Raw genomic sequence first — 15,623 nt, forward strand, 5'->3', positions numbered from 1 at the left:
GAAAAAAACAGATAAAATTTTTTCAAAATATATAAACTTATTTTTAAAATTAAAACAACAATCTGATGGTTGGCCATCATGGATCCAGAACGAAAATGATAAATTAAAATATATCGATAATTTTTTTAAAAATGAAAACATTAAATTAGATTATAATGATATTAAAAAAAATTCTGCATTACGTTTCATAGCAAAATTATTTTTAAATACTTTATGGGGAAAATTAGCTCAAAGATCTAATTTAACTCAAACAACAATATGTACAGAATATCATCAATATTGGGAGTTAGTAAATGATAAAACAAAGAGAATTAAAGGAGAGTTACTTATTAATGAAAATTGTTTAATTGTTACTTGGGAATATATTGACGATGAAATGGGAAATGTTGGTAATACTAGTTTGGCAACGGCCGCCTTTGTGACATCTTATGCTAGAATTGAATTAATGAAATTGATTGATCAAATAGAAGTTATTCCCGGCAGGTTATTATATATGGATACAGACTCTGTTATTTTTAAATACACAGAAGGTGAACCTAAACCTAATACATCTGATTATTTAGGAGGATTAGCAGATGAAATACTAAAAGATTATGGTGATAAAGCAATATGTACTAAATTTGTTAGTTTAGGCCCTAAGGTTTACGCCATGGAAATCTGGAAAAATTGTGATGAAATCAATCCTATTGTGCCTATTAAAGTTAAAGGAATAACATTAACAGAAAAAGCTTTAGAACTTATAACAATAGAAGAAATGATTAATATGTCAAATAATTATATTAATAATAACGATTCACTAAAATTAATACCGCAAATGTTAATTAGATCTAATAAAAAGCATGAAGTTTATACTAAGTACTATGATAAACTTTTTCGAGTTATGTCAGATAAACGAAAAATAGATGGAAATGATACCCTACCTTATGGTTATATAAAATAAATATCAGTATTAGATTTGTAATCAAACATGGAAGTTGTAGAAGAAAAACATTTAAAGTTTAAACATCCTTTTACTTGTTTATCTGCAGGTCCATCAGGCTCTGGTAAAACATATTTAATAAGAGATTTGTTGAAATTTCATAAATTAACTATTAACAATTTGAATAAAAATGTGATAAATGTTGCATGGTGTTATGGTATTTGGCAAAATCTTTACGATGAGCCAGTAGAAAATGTTAATTTTAAATATATTGAAGGAATACCTGATATAGAAGACCTAGAAAATATAGATATTATAATAATTGATGATTTAATGACTGAAATTAAAAACAGTAAAATTATTATTGACTTATTTACTAAAGGATCTCATCATAATAAACAAAGTGTAATAATATTAACACAAAATTTATATAATAAAGGACCAATAGTACGTGATTTAAATTTAAATTCACATTATATAATAATATTTAAAAGTCCGAGAGATAAAATGCAAATAATGGCTTTAGCTAAGCAAGTGTACCCAACAAATTTTAAGTATTTTATGTCTGCATATGAATTGTCGACAGCTAAACCACATGGTTATTTAGTATTAGACCTCAAACAAGATACACCTGATCAAATTAGGCTAAAATCTGATATTATTCCAACAAAAGAAACTAATTATAAAATTAATATCACTGGATTTTTACCAAAATAATGTCTAATAATTTAAGAAAATGTATGAAAACTATGCATCTTTATTGCAACGCTAACTGTGGTAAATTAAAAAAATCTATTTTAACAGAAATGTCTAAAAATGATAACTACTTTAAAGCCATGCAAGAAATTATTTTCAACTTATCTAAAAATAATATAAAGATGACACCACAATCACAGAAAAAAATTAAAAAATATAAACCATTACTTAAAAAAATAATTACTAATCCAAAAACCAAAAAAAGCGATCAAAATTAATAAATCAAAGTGGAGGCTGGTTACCTATATTAATCCCATTTGTTGCTTCTGTTATATCAGATCTAGTAAGTTGATAAAATGAGTTATGCTAAAAAAATAAAATTAGTTCCTTCTGATCCCAATCAAAGTGGTGGTGCTATAGAAAATAGTCCAGAATCTGGTTCATTAATAGCAAATGTAGAAGAAAATACTAATAAAAAATCTAAAAATACTTTTTATGATAAAATTCAAAGATTTTTAAAAATAATATTAAAACTAGCTAATAATCTTGGTTATGATAGTGATTTACGTATTAAATTAAACAATGGCAAATATTTGGATAAATCAAATATTGTTGATTTACTCTCTCATGCTATGTCAGTTGGTAAAGTATTGTATGGAGAAAATGAATTCATTGAATTATTAGCTAATAGTAATGTAAATCCTGATTTAGTTATCAATGAAAATGTGAAGTTAAAGTTATCACAATATTTAAATAAACCAAAACAAAATTTCCCAGAATCTAATGTTAAGTCGTTAAAACGAAAATATAGAGATGAAGATAGTAATAATAGTAAAAAACGTAAACTTTATGATATAAATGATAACAACATGGACTCTGAAACTTCAATGCCTAACCTTAAAAGGAAGCGTGAGATGGAGGCATATGAAATGGATAAATGGCGATTAAAACAAGAAAATTATAATAAAAAACGAAGACATGAATCTCACGATGAAGAAGAAGAGAATAAAAATAATAGCGATTCAGAAATTGATGAAACGTTAATAGACAGTAGTCGATGGGAAATTCCAAATGGATAAGATTTTAAATAAAATATATTATAATCCAGGAAGTGCTGGATCTTTCTCTAGTGCTAACAAATTATATGTCGAAGCTGTTAAACAAAATCCAAATATTACCCTAAGTAATGTTAAAAAATGGTTAAATAATGAGTTAGTATATTCTCTTCATAAACAAGTCATTAAAAAGTTTAAAAGAAATCCTGTAGTATCAGAAAATATAGATGAAAATTTTCAAGCAGATTTGGTTGATATGAAAGAATTTTCTAAATTTAATAACAATTATAATTATATTTTAACAGTTATTGATGTCTTTTCAAAAAAAGCCTGGGGAATTCCTTTAAAAAATAAATCTGCCGATTCAATTGTTAATGCAATGAAAATAATTTTTAAATCAAATATTCCATATAAACTTCAAACAGATAAAGGCAAAGAATTTGAAAATACGCTATTTAAAAATTTAATGAAACAATATCAAATCAATCATTTTGTAAGCGAGAATCCTGCTATTAAATGTTCAATTATTGAAAGATTTAATAAAACATTAAAAAATAAAATGTTTAAGTACTTTACTAGTATTGGAAAAAGAAAATACATTGATGTATTAAATTTAATATTAAATTCATATAATAATACATATCATAGATCAATAAATATGGCCCCAAATAATGTAAATAAAAATAATTTTAAAGAAGTTTTTAAAAATTTATATGGTGTTAATACGAAAAGAGAATTATTGAAAAAATTTAAAAAACCAAAATTAAAAGTAGATGACAATGTACGTCTTAAATACGATTCAAAAACACTAGATCGCGGTTATTATCCAAATTGGACAGATAAAATCTATAAAATAAGTAACATAACTTTAAATAAAATAAAGCCATTATATAAAGTCACTGAAGAAGACGGTACACTATTAAAGAGAAGATTTTATCCTGAAGAAATTCAAAAAACAAACAATCTTTATAGAGTTGAAAAAATTTTAAAAGAAAAAAAAGTAGACAAAATAAAATATTATTTTGTTAAATGGTTAAATCATAATTCTAAATTTAATAGCTGGATTAAAGCATCTGATATATTTCAAGTTAATAATGGATAAAATTTCAATAAAATCTAACGATTTCACGCGGCCAGATGTCGTTCTATTTACAGTACAAATAATTAGTTTGTTTATCGTTATTTGTGTAAGTTTAGCAAATCTTACATATGAATGGGGAAATCAAAATTTGTGGACAGTTATTCTCACAGGTTCCTTAGGATATATAATGCCAAATCCAAAAATAAAGACATTAAATGAAAATAAAATTGATATAAAACCAACAAATTTATAAATATGAAAACATTCGTCTTGTTAATAGTCATTATCATTTGTGTTATAGGAGTAGTTTACTATAAACAAAATAAAATTATAAATAAGTGTGGTGGAGGAATTATAATTGCTGGAAATTCTACAGAATATATTGATTTTTTACCAAATATTATAAATGACACAAGAAGAATTTTATATAACATTACCAAGTAATGTTAAAAACATTGGTGAAAATGAAAATACATTGTCAGATTTTACTACATTTTTAAAAGATACTCAAACTTTTAAAAAAGAAGAAAAATGGAAAGTTTCTATAGCTGAAATAAGCTATACAAAATCTTGGTATAATAGTTCACAAAATTTGGAAGTTAAATTATGCAACGAAAAAGGTGTTATTATATCTGTTAATGAAATATTTAAAACTTTGAAAGAAAATATGAATCAAATTAAAGAAATAAAATATAATACTACTATAGGCGAATTCGATGCAGTTGAGGAACCTAAAATATTAATTCATAAAGGATACTATGAAAACCCTGAACTATTTATAAATGAAATAAATAAAAAAATGCATAACGCGTTACATAATATTGCTTTGACATATCCATATATAAAGTTTAATGAATACACTCAAAGAGTTGAAATTAAATCTGGTATATTATATACATTAAGAAAAGATACACAAAGAGAATATTTACAATATTTTCCTGTATTTGGTAAAGAAATAGAAGATATACTTGGATTAACATATAATGATGACAGTATGGGAGAGATATCTTTTCATAAATACTTATGTAATCATGATAACATTTTTTTTAATTCAAATTATATACATTGTTTAGAAAACATTGTTACCAACGATGAATATCCTTACAAAAAGTATACAGCTCACAGATGTGTTCAACTTAATGCTGGACTTCATTCGTTATTTGTGTATTGTGATATTGTTGACCACAATTTAGTAGGTGACGCGTCTGCGCAATTGTTACGAGTTGTAGAAATACCTCATAGTTATAAATTTGGTGAACAAATTAATATAATTTACAACAGTTTACATTTTGTACCTTTAGTAAATAACACTTTTAAAGAAATTAGAATTAACATTAAGGAAGATACAGGCAAAGATTTTCCTTTTGAATTTGGTAGAGTTATAATCAAACTTTGTTTTAAAAAATATGGATAATCCATACATTCTTTATTATACAAATCAAGCTGGTAGTGGTTTAAGTGGATTTGAAGGATATCAATATCAAAGAGGTCATGGATTTTTTGGAGATTTATGGAATAAAGCTATTAAGCCGTTAGGAAGATATTTAGGAAAGCACCTACTTGGAATAGGAGCTGATGTTGGTAGAGACGTAATTGAGGGAAAAAGCTTTGGAGAGTCAGCTAAAAAAAGATTCTTAGAGACAGGTGCTACTATATTAAACGATGGTGCTGAAAAAGCTAGATCTTATGCACAGGCTGGTTCAGGTAGACGTAGACGCAGACGTAGACGAACAAATAAAATCATAGAAGTTAAAAAAGTTAAAACTAAAAAACGAAAAAGCACTAGAAAAGTAAAATCTAGAAAAAGAAAATCAGTTAAAAAAAGACATTCAAAGAAGAAAGATCAATTATTTAATTTTTAAATTATGGCTGCAATTCATAAATTATCCAGTGTAACAGCATTGAGTGAATTTGATATATTTGGAGTTCCTCCAACTCAAAATACTATAGAAAAAGATATTTTGACAGAACATAGACCAGCATCAGCAATTGATTCTAAAGCTTATATTGAATTTAATTTATCAACTGGAATTGACGAATATCTTAGACTAGATAAAACATATTTATATATTAAACTACAGATTAATATTGAAAAAGTTTTAAAAGCAACTGTTGTTGCTGCTGATTGGGAAAAAGTTTCACCAGTTAATAATTTATTTAACTCTTTATTTAAACAAGTAAATTTGATGATTGGAGATAGAATTGTAACATTATCTCATCAAACGTATCCTTATAAATCCGATTTAGAAATAAAATTAGGAAAAAATAAAGAAGCAAAAGATTCGTATTTATCATCAATTTTATGGATAGAAGATAATTTGGACGACTTAGAAGGAATTAACTTAAATAGAACTAGTTACATTAAACCATTAACAGGTGAACCTGATTTATCAAAAGGTCGAGAATTAGATTTAATTGGCAAGTTACATATTCCTATGTTCGAACAAGGCAAAGCATTACTAGGAGGGTGTAATATTTCGTTAAAATTAATCCCCAATTCCCCATCATTCTATATGATGTGTGACAGTAGTGTTAGAATATCTAATGTTGAATTTAAAGATGCTTCTTTATACATTCATCGGTCAAAAATTAACCCAGCTGTTGTCGAAGGTCATAAGATGGCATTGTTAAAACCAGCAAATGTAAGATATCCAATTAGAGAAAGTTTTGTTGTTCCTATTACAATAAATAAAGGAACTATGGATACTATCATTGATAATGTACACAATGGTCAATTACCTAGAAGAGCATTCGTTACAATGGTTGATCATAGTGCATTTAATGGCTCAGAAATAAAAAATCCTTATAATTATAAAAACTACAATCTAAATTATCTGGCGTTCTATTTAAACGGTATACAGTATCCAGAAAAAGCTTTTACTCCTGATTTTGACAAAAATCTTTATGTACGGGAATATATAAGTTTATTTGAAGCAACCAATCAGGACAATATTGACAGTTGTATAACCTTAAAAAGACAAGACTTTCCAAAAGGAAACAATATATTTGCTGTTAATTTTAACCCAGATTTATCTTCAGGTTGCTGTGCAACAGGTTATGTTAATCCAATTAAACACGGAAATCTAAGATTACAACTAAGATTCAAAGAACCTTTAGCAAACGCTATAACTGTTTTAGTATATTTGGATTATGACGCATTACTTGAGATCGATTACGATAGAAACCCTATTTATACGTTCAATTAATGGATACTCTAACAATAAACAAACTATTAAAAACATTTAGTTGTTTTAAAGGAGTCTATAGTTCAGACAATATACCTAAGTTTGACAAATTACCTATAAACATTATTGTTAACACTGATCCATCTTATAAACCCGGAGAACATTGGGTAGCAATTTCAATAAACAAAGAGGGTTATGGAGAATATTTTGACTCATTTGGATTACCTCCGCTAAAAGAAGATATATTTAACTATTTAGAAACTCAATGCAGACTTGGTTGGACATACAATAAAGTAACATTACAAAATATTAAATCTACTACATGTGGACATTATTGTGTTTTGTATATAATTTATCGTTGTCAAAATCTATCAACTCGCGCATACATTTCAAAATTTAGTAGAAACACTTTAGCAAACGATAAACTTATGAGAGCAATATTCAACAACTTTTCGTTGGCTAAGAAAGATTAACTAAAATGGATTCGGATAAAATTAGAAAAATCTGTGCAATTGTTGATATGCAAGGTTTTATGATTAGAAGTAATTTTTATCCTAGAGAACTTGCAATTGTTAATAATAAAATAAAGGCATCTTACGAAATTGAATGTAATATACAAAAACAAGAAAAAAAGAAATTTTGGAAATCATTACTTTATCAAACAAAAAATATTCATGGAATTACACTAAATAACAGTTTACCACAGTATTATTACCGAACAATAAAATATGACAATTTGGAGAAATTTCTAAAATCAACATACTTTTATTTAAAAACAGATGACAAACCATATTTAGGTGTAAAGAATCCTCAACTATTATATATTTTAGAGAATTTAGAAATTCCCTGTGTTGATCTATCTCCTGATGATTCAACTCAAGAAATATGTCCGCCGTTACATTTATTCGACAAATTAATAACATCAAATCAATATTGTTATTTACATGGATTTATTAATAAAGATAAAAGTTCAAAATTAATGAGATGTGCTTTAAGAAAAAGTTGTTTTATTTGGGATTATTTACAACAAAAAATTTTAGCTGAAAATTTATTGCATATGACTTTCCTAGATGACAAATGTAAAACAACAAAAAAAGTTACATTTGCGTCTGCTCATACTTTATTATAAATACAAAACATTACAAATTGTCTTTATTTTAACTTTAGACTAACAAACAACCACACATACACATTATTTGCAATGGATAAACAAATTTTTGAAACTATTTTCTCAGCAAATTTGTCAGAATCTGACAAATATGCCAAAAAGGTTTTGAGTTTAAAACGTAAGATTTGTGATCCTGAATTTCTTTTGGTTGACATTAGAGGTTCATATAAAAATCTACCAGCAAGACAAGGCATTTGTTTAACTGCTTTTGAATTTGATTGGCTAGCACGGTCATTGGCATTTTCAGGACAGATAAACGACACTGATAATCGTATACTTAAGAGTAAAAAGTCTGCACGTGAACTAATTATTAAGCAAACTTCATCAACAAATAACTTTGTTATAATGCAAAACGTTAATGACCAAGGAAGACATATTACATTACACAAACATGAAATAACTGTTTTGCTGGAAAAATATGGTTGTTTTTTTGATTTAATTGAAAAAATGGAATCTGGAGAAAACGATAATCATCTCTGCAACGATCACAAAGTTGGACATTGTGCACCCTTTGAAGTTTCCAAACAACCTAATTAATAATTATTTTTTTAATCATATTTAAACATTTTATTTTTAATTATAATTTTATAATCTATATAAATTTTTTTATTTAATTTTAATATGTAATCATTTTTTTAATTTTAATCAATAAAATATTTTTTATAAAAAAAAATCAGTTAGAGGATGTGTTATGTTATGTAATTTAGGTAATTAATACATTGTATTAATTGCGATTTTACAAAACATTTCTCATTGTTTAACTTCATCAGTTATCACATTTTTTCAGTAACTACCAATGAAATCTTCATAACTTTTACCACTCTAAAACCTTTAAAATTTTCACTCCCCCTGAAAACTAAATCTTTCCCCTCCCAAAAAACAACTGTTTTATAACCTTGAACAGTTTTTCTAACTTCGAGTTTTACTAATACAAGCCAATCCTTGGGCTATGAATGCCGCTCTGTGAATGGCTATTGATAGTCTTCGTTCACTACTACTAATATTGATTGACTGATCTTTCAGTTATAATGAACCAAAATTGTAGTTTTGTACTAAAGATAAGGTGTATATTAAGAGTCAAATGAATGCTTTTATTATATTCTCATTTCAATGTAATTATAGATCATATTATGATTATATGTGATATGTCTTATATGAAACTGTAATATGATATGAGTGTCCATAGAGTGTGTCATTTTACTTCATTTATATCCACTGCGACCAACTGTTCCGGTTTGTCCCATACATACATAACTATATTTATAAATATAATATTTATTACTTTTTATGATTGAAACTTTATTTTTATGGAAACTACAATATTCATCAATGTATGCAAACTGTTTAAAATGCTGTTTCTTAAAACTATCATAATTATTGGGAAATGTTTTTATTTTTAAAATGTTTAGAAAAGTTGGTAATCCTATAGATATATCATATTTGGTTAGAAATCATTCATTTAGATTTATTTTCTCTTTATTTTCTACTCATTAGTGACAAAATAGTAGTGAATTTACCCCATTATTAGACCCAAATATGTGTCACTCCATAGCAATAGGGCATTGATTGCAACAAAGTATTGGTTAAAATGGATGACTCGATAAATCATTTGTAATTACGTTTAGTTAGAGAAAACATAACTATATTTTCAACCAAAAGCTAATCCATTTTCATATAATATTCATAACATATATTGAATACCAAGACTCAAGTCAAGTACTATGGAGTATATGTATTGAATAATACTGTATATGTTTATCATTAACTAAGATAGTTGTATATTACTATTATAACTTTGGTCTCCAATTACTTTATCATTAGTCTATATTTAAATAAATAAACAAAAATTAAAATATACACAAAAATTATATGTAATTTTATAATTTATTATACGACATATATTATAAATATAATACATATAAATTATTGATATTAACATTTATTTTAAAATTATGTTTAAATTTTAAAATTAAAATTATATTTGAAAACTAATTTTAATATAAGCACAAAATTATTTACACAAATATTTTTACAAACACTAAAAAATTAATACAGTTTATTATACGATCGTATATTATATGAGGAAAGCAATAGTATAATAAACTGTATTATTTTTTTATTGTTTGTAAAAATATTTGTATAAATAATTTTGTGCTTATATTTATAAAATTAATATAATTAAAAAATAAAATAAACATTCACTAAATTTTTTATATTTAATTATTTGAAATAATAATAATAATAATAATAATACATTAACAAAACTAAATATACTAATAATGTTATATTATATAGATATATAAAAATAATACAATTATAATATGAAATTTTAATATAAAAATAGAATTATTGATAAAATACACAATTACTGTATATGTCATAAACATAATCGTCAATTAGTTTATAATTTATATAAAAATTATATGAATGTTCATTCATTGGCACATAAATGTAATCCAATTATTTAGTTTGTGTGCACTTTCTATAAGCTTTATGTAATTATATAAAACATTTACATTAATATTTTCATTTAAATAAACTAATCAGTAATACATTTACTAAATTAAAGGCACAAAAAGTTGCATTTTGTTGGTCGCACCCACTCTTCATTAGTTTCAATAAGCTTTATGTACACATGATTTTCACTAATGTTTTCTTTGATACAAAAAACCTATTGATAGGTTAAAAACTAATATTTATAAGGAGTGGTAAATAATTCACTCGCTATGGGATGCCATCCATTGTCTGATAAAATTATCTTAAAAACCTTTTATACTACATATCGTCTATCACTCTATCTATTCATCTATATATATCAATACTGTATACCACATCTGTAAAAGAAATATTCATTTTCTTATTATTTTTAATCAAAAATATTCATGATTTATGAGTTTGTATTACTATTTTTTCAATTGCTTTTCTGCACATAACTAGTAAATAAGTTAATGAGATTTTTTGTGATAATTTTAAGTTTGACTGCAATATGTATATAAAAAGTGAGAAAAGTATTTATTCAGAAACACGTAATACATATCTCACGCAATCCAACAAAACTCATCAAACAAATCGCAATTTGATACACATTTTATATTTGTATTTTTATATTTATGATATTACTGTAATAAACAATAAAAACATGCAAAATATTTTGCTAATTTTTAGTTTAATTAAAAGTGAGTTTTTAATTAAACATTAAGTTAATAATAACATATTTGCAAACCAACTAAATATATATTCAAAAAAAATTAATTACTACTAACAAAAGTTTGTATTTTTGTCTCATTATTTTTATATTTAACAACATATTTATGTTAATAAAATGAAAAAATAAAATTTAACTAATGAGAACTGGCATATATGGGATAGGGATAGGGATGACAGCAATATGTATATACTGTAATATACTGTAATATACTGTAGTAACTAAACACTGCATTTAAAGAATCTGATTGTTACAGCAATTGACTACATATGCAGTTCATCGCCACTAATGAACGTTTGGCTCAAAAAAATACTGTATTTCTTAATAAGTTTTGTCTAATTTACTTCTAATGAGACACATGTTTGGATACATTATAATGCATATACTTATGGTCTATAATACAGTATATACTGCTTAACATAAATATGCCCTTTCAACTCACTTTCAACTCTCTCTCTCTCTCTCTCTCTCTCTCTCTCTCTCTCTCTCTCTCTCTCTCTCTCTCTCTCTCTCTCTCTCTCTATTCCAAAATCCTTTAACAAACCAATTAAAACTAATAATGTAGTGGTAAAAACATGCAATTAAATATATAATATTATTATTTATATAATAATTATATTAGATTTAAATTAATTTTATGTATTTTATTATAAATTTGTATTTACATTATAAATAAATTATTTTAGTTTAAACTATTTTATAGCATATATTTATAAATATTTGTTTAAAAATGTAATCTAAATTTTTGAAATCAATATTTTTATTATTTGTTGCTTCATTTATAATCACATTAACATTTACTGAACATAATCCATACAAACACATATAATATATATTAATATATGTTTTTGATTGTATTGTAAATTTAGATAAAATTGTATATTTGTTTTCATTGAATATTATAGTGAATAATAAGGTTTCGTGTTTTGCATCCGTAAAAGCACTTAAAGAGAGATCATTGAGAAGTGCATTCATTTTGATGACTAACTGCCTCTTCAGCTCATTATAGCCGTCAAAGTCTTACCATTTAAATCAAATGAAAATAAAAGTGAAGAGCAATTTGATGGCAGACAATAGATTATGAAACCAACTGTGCAACTATTGGTACGGTAGGGACATTCACTACATACCAGTGTGTACTGTATATGTGTTTACATTATTAGATCTGTTATGTATTAATGTTGTGCCACTCCTAGTCAATGGCTATAAATGTTTGAATGAATATCTTATAATATCAGATATGAGTCTCTGAAAATTGGATTGCATTTGGGATATGGGTTCACATTTGATGCCCAAACCATAACATAACACACAAAACATAGCACTAACTGACTATCAGATGCAATAACTTTGATTAGTTTTGAAGTAAGGCTTCAATTATATTAATATATAATTGAATGGCAAATATATGAGCAAAACGTATGCCTCTCTCACATACAAAACAGTCTAATATTATTAACAAAACTATTTTAATAAAACATTTGAAATACTCTTCATTTATAATTCATTTTTACAATATTTTGTTGAATTATGTTATGAATCCATTATAGTTAATAAAGACTCTCATAATAATACTATACTACAGTATATACAGTACTAAAGTATAGAGTAGTCTATTATTATTATATACTCTATAATATACTTAATATTTAATAAATAAATTACATATTCTATGTTCTGTAATATTCTATAAAATTACATTTTTCTAATAAAACATTTAGTTTTTTTACAACAACAACAAAAAAATAATAATAATTTAAATTTTTGTATTCTTTATTAATAAATTTATATAATTTTCTCTATGATTTTAAAGATTGAACACAAAACTCATAAATTTGTTTAAATTTAATTATAGTTCTAAAATAAATATTATATGATCTTAAAAAAGTTTTTCTTATTTAACTAAATCTAATCACATGTATATACATAATACTATTGTTAGTTTTGCTGAAAATTATAATCTATATTATAGTGTATTAAAAATATTTTATATTAAAACTTTTTTTATTTAATGATTATTCTAAAATTAATTAATTTTTTAAATAATGTAAATTTGAAATATTAAATAAAAATAGTTCATTTAAAATATTCTGTTTAATAATTAATAAAAAAAATTATATTTAATAATTATTCTAAAAATAGCTATAATTATCTTTAATTAAATATTTTTGTTTATAAAATTAATTATTTATAAGAATCTATATTTAAAAATTTCTATTAATAATATACAGTATATTTGATTTACATTTAATCTAAATATCGATTCAAAGCTATTCTCAAAAGAGAAATATAATTTATATTTATTATCAAATAATAATAAGAAATAAATTGTAATTATTATTAAATTTTTAAATGTATATCATAACAAACAGTATATAAAATATTACATTAGCATATAATTAAAAAATAAAAATATATTCAATTAAATTATTAAATTTAAAATAAATCAAATTTCTCTAAAATGTTGTATCGTTTTATGAATAATACTTTAACTGCAAAATAAAATATATATTGTAAATGATATGACATCTATTGAATAAAATAAAAACATAAAAACCCACTTTATATATAAAATCATTGATTTCATACATATTAATACTGAAATATACTGTGTTGTCATAGTTTCATGAAATTGAAAAAACAAACTTTTGGCGCCCAATATATAATAACTAAATCACTCAAAAATATGTAAATGTTATAAATGTTATAAATGTTATAAATGTTATAAATGTTATAAATGTTATAAATGTTATAAATGTTATAAATGTTATAAATGTTATAAATGTTATAAATGTTATAAATGTTGTTATAAATGTTATAAACGTGCAAAATATTATAAAATTAAAAAAAAATAGAAAAACATTACCGTATAGACTCCCATTAGCCCCACTGGCCATTAGGGGCTATATGTGAAAATGTGGGGCAATAAGTGAGATATAGCCCCCTACCAAATGTTGATTTTAATGAATTATCAAATACCCCCACTATTAAAATAATTGAATTTTTTTCATGTGTAATTACCCCCCCCTTAAAAATGCAATCTATTGATCGGACCATTTAATGTCAAATAATTGACTACAAAACGGCTAATTTTCAATCTAATGACTGATCGGAAGCTGATTATTGATTATTGTGTTAATTATTATTACTATAATTATTGTATTATAATATATTTAATTTGAACACTAATTGCTATTAACTGGCATTTAATGGTTTCTGATTGCAATAGACTGATCTTAAATATCCCCCAATCATTCCTTACCCCCACCACTTCACATATAGCCCCAGTAGAGGGGTATTTGTGAGATACAGCCCCAGTAGAGGGGTATTTGTGAGATACAGCCCCAGTAGAGGGGTATTTGTGAGATACAGCCCCAGTAGAGGGGTATTTGTGAGATACAGCCCCAGTAGAGGGGTATTTGTGAGATACAGCCCCAGTAGAGGGGTATTTGTGAGATACAGCCCCAGTAGAGGGGTATTTGTGAGATACAGCCCCAGTAGAGGGGTATTTGTGAGATACAGCCCCAGTAGAGGGGTATTTGTGAGATACAGCCCCATAAGAAATGTTGATTTTTAAATTTACAAAATTTGTCGATATATGCAGTCTATACGCTAATTATATCCATAGGTGTTGCCAATGAACTACCAATTTATTATTTCATCAAAATTATCTGTATTTAATAGACATTATTTTTAACAATTTGAAGTAATTAAAGTAAATATTTATATAATTTCAATTTAAATAAATACAAGTATTGTATTTTTATATATAATATACAATATAATGAAATAATGTACAGTATATCAAAAATTTTCATTTACTATTGAATAACTATTTTTTCTGTAATCCGATTAAATTGATTTTAAATATTATAATTTTGTAATTATGTAAAAGTTTCATTAAGTTTTATAAACATCAGTTTCTTATAATAACAATTTAATTATTTTATTATAAAATAAAAGTTATTTTAGATACAAAAAATGATTAAAATGGTATAACTTAATAATATTAAAATAACATATATATTCACACAAATTACAAAATAAAATATATAATAAAATATATAATATTATAAATTATTGGAAAATATTAAGTTTATATGAATTTTTTAGTTCAAATTTTAAGTTTGATTTCTATAAAACTCTTTTTACTTTAAAATCAAAAACAATCAAATATTTACATAATTATTATTCACATGCATTTAACTTTTAAAAACAATTTTTATATAAATTTGATTTAAATACAATTAATTACAATTACAATTAGCGTTTATATAAGTGATAAATTACTTTTAAATTACTATTTGATAAAAT

Source organism: Oppia nitens, unplaced genomic scaffold (assembly GCF_028296485.1).
Source record: "Oppia nitens isolate AA-2021 unplaced genomic scaffold, nextdenovo-longstitch-racon4-pilon3 scaffold6_pilon_pilon_pilon, whole genome shotgun sequence".
NCBI lineage: Eukaryota > Metazoa > Arthropoda > Arachnida > Sarcoptiformes > Oppiidae > Oppia > Oppia nitens.